Source organism: Nicotiana sylvestris, chromosome 6, assembly GCF_000393655.2.
Source record: "Nicotiana sylvestris chromosome 6, ASM39365v2, whole genome shotgun sequence".
Classification (NCBI taxonomy): domain Eukaryota; kingdom Viridiplantae; phylum Streptophyta; class Magnoliopsida; order Solanales; family Solanaceae; genus Nicotiana; species Nicotiana sylvestris.
In genome coordinates, this window is record NC_091062.1 from 125,518,762 (window position 1) to 125,532,328 (window position 13,567).

The following is a 13,567-nucleotide window of genomic DNA, read 5'->3' on the forward strand; positions in this document are numbered from 1 at the left end:
CACGTCAAACGACGTCCGTTTTCAACCAAACTTTACAAAAATGACTTAAACCATATATAAGACCTGTACCGGGCGCCAGAACCAAAATACGGGCCCAATACCATCATATTCTAATCAAATTTCATTTCAAATTTCCTTAAAAATTTTCAGAAAATAATTTCCTTTAAAAATTCATTTCTCGGGCTTGGGACCTCGGAATTCGATTCCGGGTATACGCCCAAGTCTCATATTTTCCTACGGACCCTCCGGGACCGTCAAATCATGGGTCCAGGTCCGTTTACCCAAAATGTTGATCGAAGTCAAATTTATTCATTTTACAGTCAAAACTTATCATTTTTTACAAAATTTCATATTTAAGCTTTCCGGCTATGCGCCCGAACTGCGCATTCAAATCGAGGTGACTCTAAATGAGGTTTTCAAGGCCTCAGAACACGAAAGTTTCATTTTAAAACAAGTGATGACCTTTTGGGTGATCACATTCTCCACCTCTAAAATAACCGTTCGTCCTCGAATGGACAGAAGAAGAAAGTACCTGATTCGGGGAAAAGATGGGGATAACGGCTCCGTATATCGGACTCGGACTCCCAGGTCGATGCCTCAGGAGGCTGACCTCTCCACTGAACATGAACAGAAGGAAAACTCTTTGACCTCAACTGACGAACCTACCGGTCTAGAATAACTACCGGCTCTTCCTCATAAGACAATTCTTTGTCCAACTGGACAGTGCTGAAATATAACACGTGGGATAGATCGCCGTGATATTTCCGGAGCATGGACACATGAAACACTGGATGCACGGCTGATAAGCTCGGCGGTAATGCAAGTCTATAAGCCACCTCTCCCACTCGATCCAGAATCTCAAACGGGCCAATGAACCTAGGGCTAAGCTTGCCCTTCTTCCCAAATCTCATCACGCCCTTCATAGGCGACACTCAGAGCAATACCCGCTCCCCAACCATAAAAGCCACATCTCGAACCTTGCGGACTGCATAACCTTTTTGCCTAGACTAGGCTGTACGAAGCCTATCCTGAATAATCCTGACCTTGTCCAAAGCCTCCTGAACCAGATCCGTACCCAACAATCGAGCCTCTCCCGGCTCAAACCATCCAACCGGAGATCGACATCGCCTACCATATAAAGCCTCATAAGGAGCCATCTAGATACTCGACTGGTAACTGTTGTTGTAGGCAAACTCTGCTAAAGGCAAAAACCTGATCCCACGAGCCTCTAAAGTCAATGACACAAGCTCGGAGCATATCCTCCAAAATCTGAATAGTCCGCTCGGACTGTCCGTCCGTTTGAGGATGAAATGCTGTACTCAACTCAACCTGGGTGCCCAACTCTCGCTGAACTTCTCTCCAGAAATGCAAGGTAACCTGCGTACCTCGGTCCGAAATGATAGATACAGGCACACCATGAAGACGAACAATCTCCCGGATATAGATCTCAGCTAGCCTCTCGGATGAATAGGAGACCGCCACAAGAATGAAATGCGGTGACTTGGTCAGCCTATCAACAATGACCCATACTGCGTCGAACTTCCTCCGAGTCTGCGAGAGTCCAACAACGAAATCCATAGTGATCCGCTTCCACTTCCACTCGGGAAGCTCAATCCTCTGAAAAAAACCACCAGGCCTCTGATGCTCGTACTTAACCTGCTGACAATTCAAACACCGAGCTACATATGTAACGATATCCTTCTTTATTCTCCGTCACCAATAATGTTGCCACAAATCCTGATACTTCTTCGAGGCACCCGAATGAATAGAGTACCGTGAGCTATGGGCCTTTTCTAAAATCAACTCTCAGAGCCCATCCACATTAGGCACACAAACTCGACCCTGCAATCTCAAAACTCCATCGTCATCTAAGGTAACCTGCTTGGCACCTCCGCGTTGCACCATGTTTCTAAGGACACACAAATGGGGATCATCATACTACCGATCGTGGATACGCTCCAATAAAGAAGAACGAGCGAACGTGCAGGCCAATACACGACTAGGCTCAGAAATATCCAACCTCGCAAGCTGATTGGCCAAAGCCTGAACGTCCAAAGCAAGCGGTCTCTCACCGACCAGAATATAAGCAAAACTGGCCATACTGGCTGACTTCCTACTCAAGGCATCGGCCACCACATTGGCCTTTCCCGGGTGATATAAGATAGTGGTATCATAATCCTTTAACAACTCCAACCACCTCCTCTGCCTCAAATTCAACTCCTTTTGCTTGAACAAATACTGAAGACTCTTGTGATCCGTGAACACCTCACATGCCACGCCATACAGATAATGCCTCCAAATCTTCAATGCGTGAACTATGGCTGCCAACTCTAAATCATGAACTGGATAGTTCTTCTCATGAATCTTCAACTGCCGCGGAGCATAGGCAATGACCTTGCCATCCTGCATCAACACTGCACCAAGCCCAATACGAAATGCGTCACAATAAATTGTATAAGGCCCTGAACCTGTGGGCAAAACCAACACTGGTGCCATAGTCAGAGCTGTCTTGAGCTTCTGAAAGCTCGCCTCACACTCGTCTGACCATCTGAACTGGGCACCCTTCTGGGTCAACCTGGTCATCGGGCTGCGATAGATGAGAATCCCTCTATAAACCGACGGTAGTAGCCTGCCAATCCTAAAAAACTCCGAATCTCTGTAGCTGATATTGGTCTAGGCCAGTTCTTGACTGCCTCAATCTTCTTCGGATCAACCTGAATGCCCTATGTCGACACAACATGACCCAGGAATGCAACTGAACTCAACCAGAACTCACACTTCGAGAGTTTAGCATATAACTGACTATCCCTCAAGGTCTGAAGAACCACTCTAAGATGTCGCTCGTGCGCCTCCCAGCTGCGTGAATATATCAAAATATCATCAATGAAGACTATCACGAACGAGTCCAAATAAGGCCTAAACACTCAGTTCATCAAATCTATAAAAGCTGCTGGGGCATTGGTCAACCCAAATGACATGACCAAGAGCTCATAATGCCTGTACCGAGTGCGGAAAGCTATCTTAGGGACATCGGATGCCCTAATCCTCAACTGATGGTAGCTAGATCTCAAATCAATCTTTGAAAACACCTTGGCACCCTGAAGCTGATCAAACAAATCATCGATCTTCGGCAATGGATACTTATTCTTGATTGTAACCTTATTCAACTGCCGGTAATCAATACACATTCTCATCGATCCGTCCTTCTTCTAAACAAACAACATCGGCGCACCCCAAGGCGAAACACTCGGCCTAATGAAACCCTTCTCAAGCAAGTCTTGCAACTGCTCCTTCAACTCTTTCAACTCAGGCGGGGCCATACGATACAGCGGGATAGAAATGGGCTGAGTGCCCAGAGCCAAATCAATGCAAAAATCAATATTCCTAACGGGTGGCATACCCGACAAATCTGAAGGGAATACCTTAGGAAACTCATGAACAACGGGCACAGAATCAATATAGGGAACCTCATTACTAGAATAACGAACATATGCCAAATAGACCAAACACCCCTTCTCGACCGTACGTCGGGCCATCACATACGAGATAACACTGCGGGTAAAATGACCAGGAGTGCCTCTCTACTCTAAACGGGGAAAATCTGGTAAGGCTAAGGTCACCGTCTTGGCATGACAGTCCAAGATAGCGTGGTAGGGTGATAACCAGTCCATTCACAATATAACATCGAAATCGACCATGTCTAGAAGCAACAAATCCACGCGAGTCTCAAGACCCCCAATCACCACAATACAAGAACGATGGACTCGATCTACCACAATAGAATCACCCACCGGTGTAGACACATAAACAGGAATACTCAATGAATCACTAGGCATGACCAGATACGGTGCAAAATAAGATGACACATACGAGTAGGTAGATCCTGGATCAAATAACACTGAAGCATCTCTATCACAAACCAGAATAGTACCTGTAATGACTGCATCTGAAGCCTCGGCCTCGGGCCTGGCTGGAAGGGCGTAACATCAGGGCTGGGCCCCACCACCCTGAACTACATCTCTGGGATGGCCTGTAGCTGGCTGGCCTCCACCTCTGGTGGCCTGAGATCCACCTCTAGTACCTCTACCTCCACCTCTAGCACCTCTACCCCCACCTCTAGCTGGCTGGGCGGGTTGTGGAACACCTGGTGCCTACCATAGCACGAGAACCCTGATGCTGAGAGCTACTCGGTGCTCGAGGGTAAAACCTAGCAATGTGACCCGGATCACCACACATGTAACAAGCCCTCGGCTGCTGAGATTGCTGGCCCTAACGACCTGAATAACTACCCCATAAACTCTGAAGCAGCGGTGCGCTGATAGGAGCAGGTGGTGCACTGTAGGACTGCTCATCGGAATACTGCATCTGGGACCACGACCACCTGAAGTACCGTGAGAAACTTGGAGCGCTGACTGAAAGGGCCTAGGAGGATGGCCTCTACCATACGAGTCTCGACCTCCGGATGAGGTACCACTGAATTGGCCTGAATGACGGGGCCTCTTATTTGACCCATGACTGTCTCCCTGTGATAGAACCATCTCAACTCTACGGGCCACATTGGCTGCCTCCTGAAAAGTAATCTCACTCCCAGCCTATCTAGCCATCTGAAGACGAATCGACTGAATAAGACCGTTAATAAACCTCATCACCCTCTTTCTCTCGGTGGGGAGTATGATGAGAGCATGGCAAGCTAAGTCGATGAACCTGGTCTCATACTGGGTAACAGTCATGGAACCCTACTGGAGGTGCTCAAACTGCCTCCGATAGGCCTATCTTTGAGTAACGGGGAGAAACTTCTCCAGAAACAACACTGTAAACTGCTCCTAAGTCAAGGTTGGCGATCCAGTTGGTCTCGCTAAGCAATAATCCCTCCACCAAGTCTTGGCGGATTCAAACAAGCAAAATGTAGTGAAATAAACCCCATTGGTTTCAACAATACCCATGTTCCTGAGAACCTCGTGGCAGCTGTCTAGATAATCCTGGGGATGCTCAGTAGATGCACCGCTAAAAGTAGAAGTGAAAAGCTTGGTGAACCTATCCAGTCTCCACAAAGCATCGGCAGACATAACCGCTCCATCACTGGTCTGAGCTACCACACCCAGTTGTACTGCTCCAACTGGCTGAACCGCTGGAGTCTGAATCTGAGGAGCTACCTGCTCCGGAGTGCGAGTAGCAGGAGTCTGGGCCCCTCCTCTAGCCTGAGAGACGGCTGGTGCTACAAGAAGCAAACTTACCCGGGTGACACTCTCCATAAGGCCCACTAATCGGACTAGAGCATCCTGAAGAACTAGGGTAGCAATATACCCCTCTAAGACCTGAGCTGGGCCCACTGGGACTGCTGGAGCAGGAACCTCCTTATCAAAATCAACCTAAGGCTCTGTCACTGGGGCTGTTGCTCGGGGCTGAAATTTGCCCCTACCTCGGCCTCTAGCACGGCCTCGGCCTCGCCCTCTGCCCCTCATGGGAACTGCTGCTGGGGGCTCGGGCTGTTGGGCAGGGGATAAGGAAGTGCGTGTTCTCTCCATCTGTGAAAGAACAGAGTAGAAATTCAATTAGCATTGAGAAACAAAACCGCACGACAGGAAAGAATGAATGTGAAGTTTTTCCTTACTCTGTAGCCCCTGAGGAATAAATACATACCTCTCCATGCCGATCCCTCAGACTCTACTAAGCTTGTCTATGAACTGTGAGACCTATGTAACCTAGAGCTCTGATACCAACTTGTCACGACCCGGATTTTCCACCCTCGGGAGTCGTGATGGCGCCTACTAATGGGAGCTAGGCAAGCCAAACCTTAAATAATTGCTACACTTTCATTTTTGCTTCCTCTTAACAAACACAAGTCGATAATATGATAAAAGCGAAATTTTAAATAAATAAGCGGAAGTCAACAATTGTATATCTTAAGGCTACATCTATTACAACTTTTAAAACTTCAAATACCCCAAAACCTAGTGTCACAGACTGTCTAAGAGTTACTACATACAAGGTCTGAAGAAATACAATACACTGTTTCTGAACAAAAGGAAATGAGACTGGAAGTAGAGGTAGAGGGAGACGCCAGGACCTGCGGACGCCTACAGGTCTACCTTGGGTCTTTGAGTAGACTGAAGGAAACCCTCCAACTACTGTCTGAAAGCTGCTCCTAGATCTGCACACAGTGTAGAGTGTAGTATCAACCGACCCCATGTGCTGGTAAGTATCTAGCCTAACCTCGGCGAAGTAGTGACGAGGCTAGGACCAGACTACCAAATAAACTCGTGCAGATATATATATATATATATATATATACAGTGGAAAAGAAATACAGAAATAACCAGTCAATGTGGGAGGGGGAAACATGCTGTGAGGGAGATATTAGTTTCGAATAGAAAGACATCAAGTAAGGAAAGAAACAACATAACTAGAATATCAACAAGGAAGCAGAAATCAACAATTGCTCGGCATCACCCTTCGTGCTTTTACTCTCAGCCTCACCAAAGCAGTTATATAATAAAAATGTGCATGGTATCACCCTTCGTGTTTTTACTCTCGTCCTCACCAAAACAATCATATGATCAAAATGTGCATGGCATCACCCTTCGTGTTTTTACTCTCTTTCCTCACTATATAATCAATAGATTCGTCATGGAATGGTACGTCGTGCGGCACGGCATCACCCTTCGTGCTTTATACTCTTTCCTAATAACAAACAATGCACGGCATCACCCTTCGTGCTTTAACACTCTTCCTCACCCAAACAACAATCACAAGCAAAGGGGCAAGGGAATAAACAAAATAGTAATAGAGATCCCGGCAAGGGAACAACAGTTAAACAATTAAATCCCGGCAAGGGAACAATAATTAAACAATTAAATCCCGGCAAGGGAACAACAATTAAACAATTAAATCCCGATAGGGGAACAACAAATAAATCAACAATAGCCCGGCAAGGATAACAACATAATGATCTCATCTCTTTCTCAATTTTACTTCACAACTCGAGTCAATGCTCTATTGGTTCGATTATCACTTATACTTTCACCATTCATTTCACAACTCGAGCCAATGCTCTAAAAGTTCAATTGTCACTTATACTTTCACAATTTCGCTATACAACTTGAGCCAACGCTCTTCAATGTTCATAGGTTACAATTCTTTCCACAAACTTTATACAACAATTAGAAGGCTTCACCAAGGCATGGATAATACAACGAAATCATGAAAATCACAATATAAGACTTACAGTCATGCTTGATACCAACGTATAGATACTCGTCATCATGCCTATACGTCGTACTCAACAAGAAGCAAATAGCAAATAGGACACAACTCCTAATCCCTCAAGCTAATGTTAGACCAAACACTTACTTCGATGCCTCGAACACAACTCAAGTTTCAATTATAGCTTTACCTCTCGATTCCACCGCCAATTCGCTCGTATCTAGTCACAAGTTACTTAATTACATCAATAAATGCTAAATGAATCAATTCTAATGCATGAAAATAGGTTTTATAAAGATTTTTCCCAAAATTCAAAAATCGACCCCGGGCCCGCTTGGTCCAAACCCGAAATTCGGACCTAAACCCGATTACCCATTCCCCCACGAGCTCAAATATGTAATTTGTTTTGAAATCGGACTCCAAATCGAGGTCCAAATCCCCATTTTTGAAAAACCTAGGTTCTACCTAAAACACCCAATTTTCCCCATGAAAATAATTGACTTGAAGTTGAAATCATCTTAAAAGATGTTAATGATTGAAGAAAACTAGTAAAAAATGACTTACAATTGATTTGGAGAAGAAATGTTGTTTGAAAAATCACTTCTTATGTTTTTGGGGTTTTGAAAAATGAAAATAACTGGAAATCTCGTCTAATTATACCCCTCTCAGACCCTCTCCGCGGACCGCATAAAAAGGACTGCGGCCGCGGAGCTCCACCGCGGATCGCAAGAAATCGAGCACGGCCGCGGAGGCTTGGCCTTGATCACCGCGGACCGCACAAATCTCACCGCGGTCGCGGAGCCCCTACCGCGGCCGCGAAGTTTCCACCGCGGACCGCGAGACCTAGCTTCAGAGACCTGCAACTTTTTCCTAAGTTCAAAACTTGTCGAAACACATCCGACACACACTCGAGCCCTCGGGGCTCCTAACCAAACACACGTACTAAGTCAACAACATCATACGAACTTATCCGTGTGATCAAACCGCCAAAATAACCTCAATAACAATGAATCAAACCTTAAAATCGAGAACTTTTTCTCAAACTTCATCAAGTATCAAATTTAGCAATTTAGGTCCGAATCACGTCAAACGACGTCCGTTTTCAACCAAACTTTACAGAAATGACTTAAACTATAAGACTGTACCGGGCGTCGGAACCAAAATACGGGCCCGATACCATCATGTTCTAATCAAATTTTATTTCAAATTTCCTTAAAAAATTTCAGAAAACAATTTCCTTTAAAAATTCATTTCTCGGGCTCGGGACCTCGGAATTTGATTTCGAGCATACGCCCAAGTCCCATATTTTCCTACGGACCGTCAAATCACGGGTCCGTATCCGTTTATCCAAAATTTTGACCGAAGTCAAATTTATTCTTTTTACAGTCAAAACTTATCATTTTTCACAAAATTTCAATTTAAGCTTTACGGCTACGTGCCCGGACTGCGCACGCAAATCAAAGTGACTCTAAATGAGGTTTTCAATGCCTCAGAATACGGAAGTTTCATTTTAAAATAAGTGATAACCTTTTGGGTCATCACATTCTTGAATTTTACTTTTAATCATGGAGATTCTTATCTTTCAAGAAAGTAATTTTTTGGAGAAAATAGAAGGTAAGGCAACATTAGTAAAACTTTCACAAAAAGACTGTTATTCACTACATTAGTAGAACCAGGAACACAAGAAGAAAAAGGGCTGAACATTCACAATAGAATTCAGTCATGCATTAATACTCGTAACTATTGCAATTAATTTATTATCTACTCATATGAGAAGTTAAATAACCATTCAAGAATTAATGAGAACACTTCAGTGGCGGATGATTTTTGCGCTTCCTAAACAAATCAATTATTATTTTTCATTTAATAAGAGAATTCTAAGGGTGGGGGTGGGGGTGGGGGTTAATTAATATATATCAAGAGCAAGGAATGAGAGAATAAAAAGCAAAATAAAAAAGAGAAAAAACAAGCAAAAACCTCTCGTGGTTTATGAGATGTGTCACATTATTAATGTAATGACCAACTTCATATTATATTGATATGGATATACATATATGATTTCGTAAATTCACTTATATAATTTTTATGACCGCGCAAAGCACGAATAAATTCACTAGTAAGTTTATAAAGAGCCAAAAAACCAATTAGTCATTTAGTGCTATTTGTGGGAAAGTATATATAGAAGTTGCTCCTTCAATTTGTTTGAAAAATTATTTACAAACATTGCCCAACCCAGCCCGTGATTTAATGGGGTTGGGCTAAGATTTTTGAAGCCTATTTAAAATATAACTTTTAAGCCTGGCCCAAGTAAGCCCATGGCCCGTGAGGCTTGACTGAGGCTGGGCCAAGCCGGCCCATGGGCTTAATAATGAATTTAATTAAAAAGATAAAAAATATAAACATATATATAAGGAACTAAAAATGACAAGAAGAGTAGTCAAATCTCAAATTGTTAATATTTTTATGTGAATATAAATATATTTTGCTCTTACAATTTTAGTTATTTCTTAATGTTTAATTAATTACCATAGCATATAATTATAGATTTAAATGAGAACGAAGATGCTAAGATATTTTTGTTTCACAAGAGGGTTCAAATGTGCTTGATGAAAATGATTTATTAGTGTTGGATATCCCATAAGCACCTAACAATATATTTAAGTAGTTTATTTTGAGTATTGACTTTTAGGGAATGAAATATTATTTTTCTTTTTGTGTTTTATAGTAATCTATTGGAACAGTATCAAAAGTTATTAAGTTTTGCAAAAGCTTTCTATCTAGCAAGTATAGTTTATATTTAAGGCTGGCTCTACCTATTATCAATGTTGTTTGGAGTGTAACAAATACCACCATAAAGGATGATACTCCCTTCGGTCCAAAATAAGTGATTTTTTGGCCTTTTTCTTGTGGTCCAAAATAAGTGATTTTTTCAGATTTCAAGAATTAATTAATTATTTTTTTCATATATTGTCCTTGGAGTAAATAGTGTTGGAATATGTGTTAGGAGTATTTATGTGAGATAGTAAAGGTTAATATTGTCAATTTCATTGCTAATTAATGCTAAAAGACGGATTTCTTAATCTGTGTGAAAACATCCAAAAAATTACTTATTTTGGACCGGAGGGAGTATGGCAGAAGAAATAAACTCCTTAGAAGTGCGTGAAAGCAAAACAAAAAAATTAAAAATGGATTAAATTTCACTCATGAATCCTTGTAGCAAATTTAATATGTGTGATAAATGGATTCTCGAGAAATGCATGCTGTATTGGTAACATTTTTTTATGGGAAATTACATATATAATTGAAAAAAATTATTTACAAAAATTAATTTCACTGGCGACCTATTATCATTGTTTGAAGGGTAACAAATACTACCACCATAAAAGATGATGTGACAGAAGTGAAGTGAAAGGAAAAAAAAAAATAGATTAATTTTCACTCGTGCCATTTTTCATTTGAACATTATACAACTAACTCCTCTTAATTATATTTTTAATCTGCAGTTCCCAAACAAAAACAAAAGGAAATAAACTGAAAATAAGACCATACCACCAGACACCCATTTCCGGCGTCAGAACCACACCTCAAAGAAACACCTCAGCCACAATTTGACAACCGCACCCATTTCATCTAAGCCATCACAAGATCGAAAATCATGGTGATAATTTTGGCAGAGATGATGAGGTTTGTGAAAATTCAAAATAAAAATCACTGCTTTAAATGATCAATTTGCTATGGGATAGAACTCCAATTCTTGTACTTAGTTGAAATATTTGTAGGGGATGATAATAGCTCGAGTTTTTAGTCAAAACTGTTACTTATGTTTGAGGGTAGGTTTAAATTCATCCTTTATATATTGTCTTAAGCACTTATTGTCTCATAACTATGTAAAAGTTGAGCACATTAGTCTCCCTAACACCAAACCCAAATAGGTGCACAAAACTAACGGTTCCTTCCTTAGTGCAATGGACATAGCACAGTAAATTAAAACCCAACTCAGGGTCTTCTTCACCTACCTCGCCGTCAGTGTCTTCATCGATTGTTTTCATCTTTGGTGCCAGAAGAGCTCTCTCTCTTTAACGACTCTTCTCTTTGTTTGTGTATTTCTCTTATGTTAAAACTGCGTATATGATTGTAAAGAACGTGTTCTCACCATTAATATTTGCAATTAGACAGCCATTGAAGAGCATTTTTTGCATCAGAAACTAAAAGGTTGAATATGTTGGTTGGCCATTAGTGCACTTGTGCAATTATTCATTTTAGTTGAGTGATCAAACAAAGCATGAGAACCATCCATGTTTTGAAGATCATAAGCTTTTAGTGTAAGTTATCTTAGCAGATTCTGCTATAGTGTCACGACCCAAATTCCCCCCCCCCAATCGGGAGTCGTGATGGCGCCTACTGTCGGAACTAGGCAAGTCAATCTTAACATACCTTTTTAACTAATTTTCAACAAGATAATAATAAAACAATAAATTCAAGCGGAAGTCTTAATTTAATAATAAATGAACGAAAATGCGGAAAAAATTAACATCATCCTCTACCCAAGATTTAGTGTCACAATACTCACGGGCAACTATAAGATACTACAAATAAGAGTTTGAAAGAAAATACATAAGGAGTCTGCTTCGATACAATGAAAACAAACAGGAATGAAATAGATGAGACTCAGGGCCCACGCACGCCAGCGAACTACCTAGGAGTCTCTGGAGTGAAGGCACGCTCCCAATCTACTGCTACTGCGGTCCGTAAGCTACTCCCGAATCTGTGCACAAAAAGGGCACAGAAGTGTAGCATCAGCACAACCGACCCCATGTGCTGGTAAGTGCCTGGGCCTAACCCCGGCGAGGTAGTGACGAGGCTAGACCGGACCTACCACAATTAACCTGTACAGATATATGTGCAACAACGGAAAGATATACATAATTTAAACAGATAATAGGGAGGGGACATGCTGTGGGGTGTAACCATTTGGATATAAGACCAACGAATAGAGAGATGGAAACTGAATAATTAACATCTATGAAAGGGAGCAAGTGAATCAACAACTGCACGGCACCAACCTTCGTGCTTTTACTCTCAATTCTCACCAAAACTGTCAAATCTAGTGCACGGCATCACCCTTCGTGTTTTTTCTCACATAACTCTCACATCAAGGCACGGAATGACCCTTCGTGCTCAAATAATTAGAGACATGGCACGGAAAGACCCTTCGTGCATAATTATCAAAACATGGCACGGAAAGACCCTTCGTGCATAATTATCAAAACATGGCACGGAAAGACCCTTCGTGCATAATTATCAAAACATGGCACGGAAAGACCCTTCGTGCATAATCGCTCTTCCTCACCCAATCAACAGTCACAACCAATCGGGGAAGGGAATATACAACAAGATTAAACATCCCGGCAAGGGAGAACAAATCAACAATAAGTCCCGGCAAGGAAAAAAAAATACCACACTTCCTTCTTTAACTCATCTGCTTCTCAACTATCACTTCATAATTATATTAGCAAGTAATTAGCTCAACTATTTCATATCTTTCGAATTTAAAAGCAACTACGACTCACGGTCATGCTAGACTCCGGTGCATAGATAACCGTCACCATGCCTATACACCGTACTCCACAGTTAACACGTAGCAAATAACATCCAAATCCTAATCCCTCAAGCCAAAGTTAGAACAAACACTTACCTCGAATGCTCCAAACTCAACTCACGCTTCTAGTATAGCTTTACCTCTTGATTCCACCACCAATCCGCTCGAATCTAGTCATAAGTTACTTAATCACATTAATAATTACTAAATGAATCACTCCCCATGCATGAAAATAAATTTTACAAGGTTTTCCCCAAAATGGTCAAAAATAACCCCGGACCCACGTGGTCGAAACTCGAGGTTCGGACCAAAACCCGGTTACCCATTCCCCCATGAATCCAAATATATGAGTTGTTTTGAAATCGGACCCCAAATTGAGGTCCAACTCCTCAATTTGTAGAAAACCTAGGTTCTACCCAAAACACCCAATTTCACCCATGAAAATCTTTGATTTGACGTTGAAATCATGTTAAAAGATGTTAAGAAATGAAGAAAATGAGTTAGAAATCACTTACCAATCGTTTTGAAGAAGAAAAGTTGTTTGGAAAATCGCCTCTTAGGTTTTGGGTTGTTGAAAAGTGAAAAATGACTGAAATTTTCCGGACTTGTATACCTTTCTGAGGACCTGGCGCGGACCGCACAAGAATGTGTTGCGGCCGCGCCGAGTGGGAGAAAAATTGGGGCTTCTCTGAACCCTTCCAGCGCGGACCGCACTGTTTTGGTGCGCAGCCGCGCTGGTTAACCTGAACCCTAGCCCTCAGACTC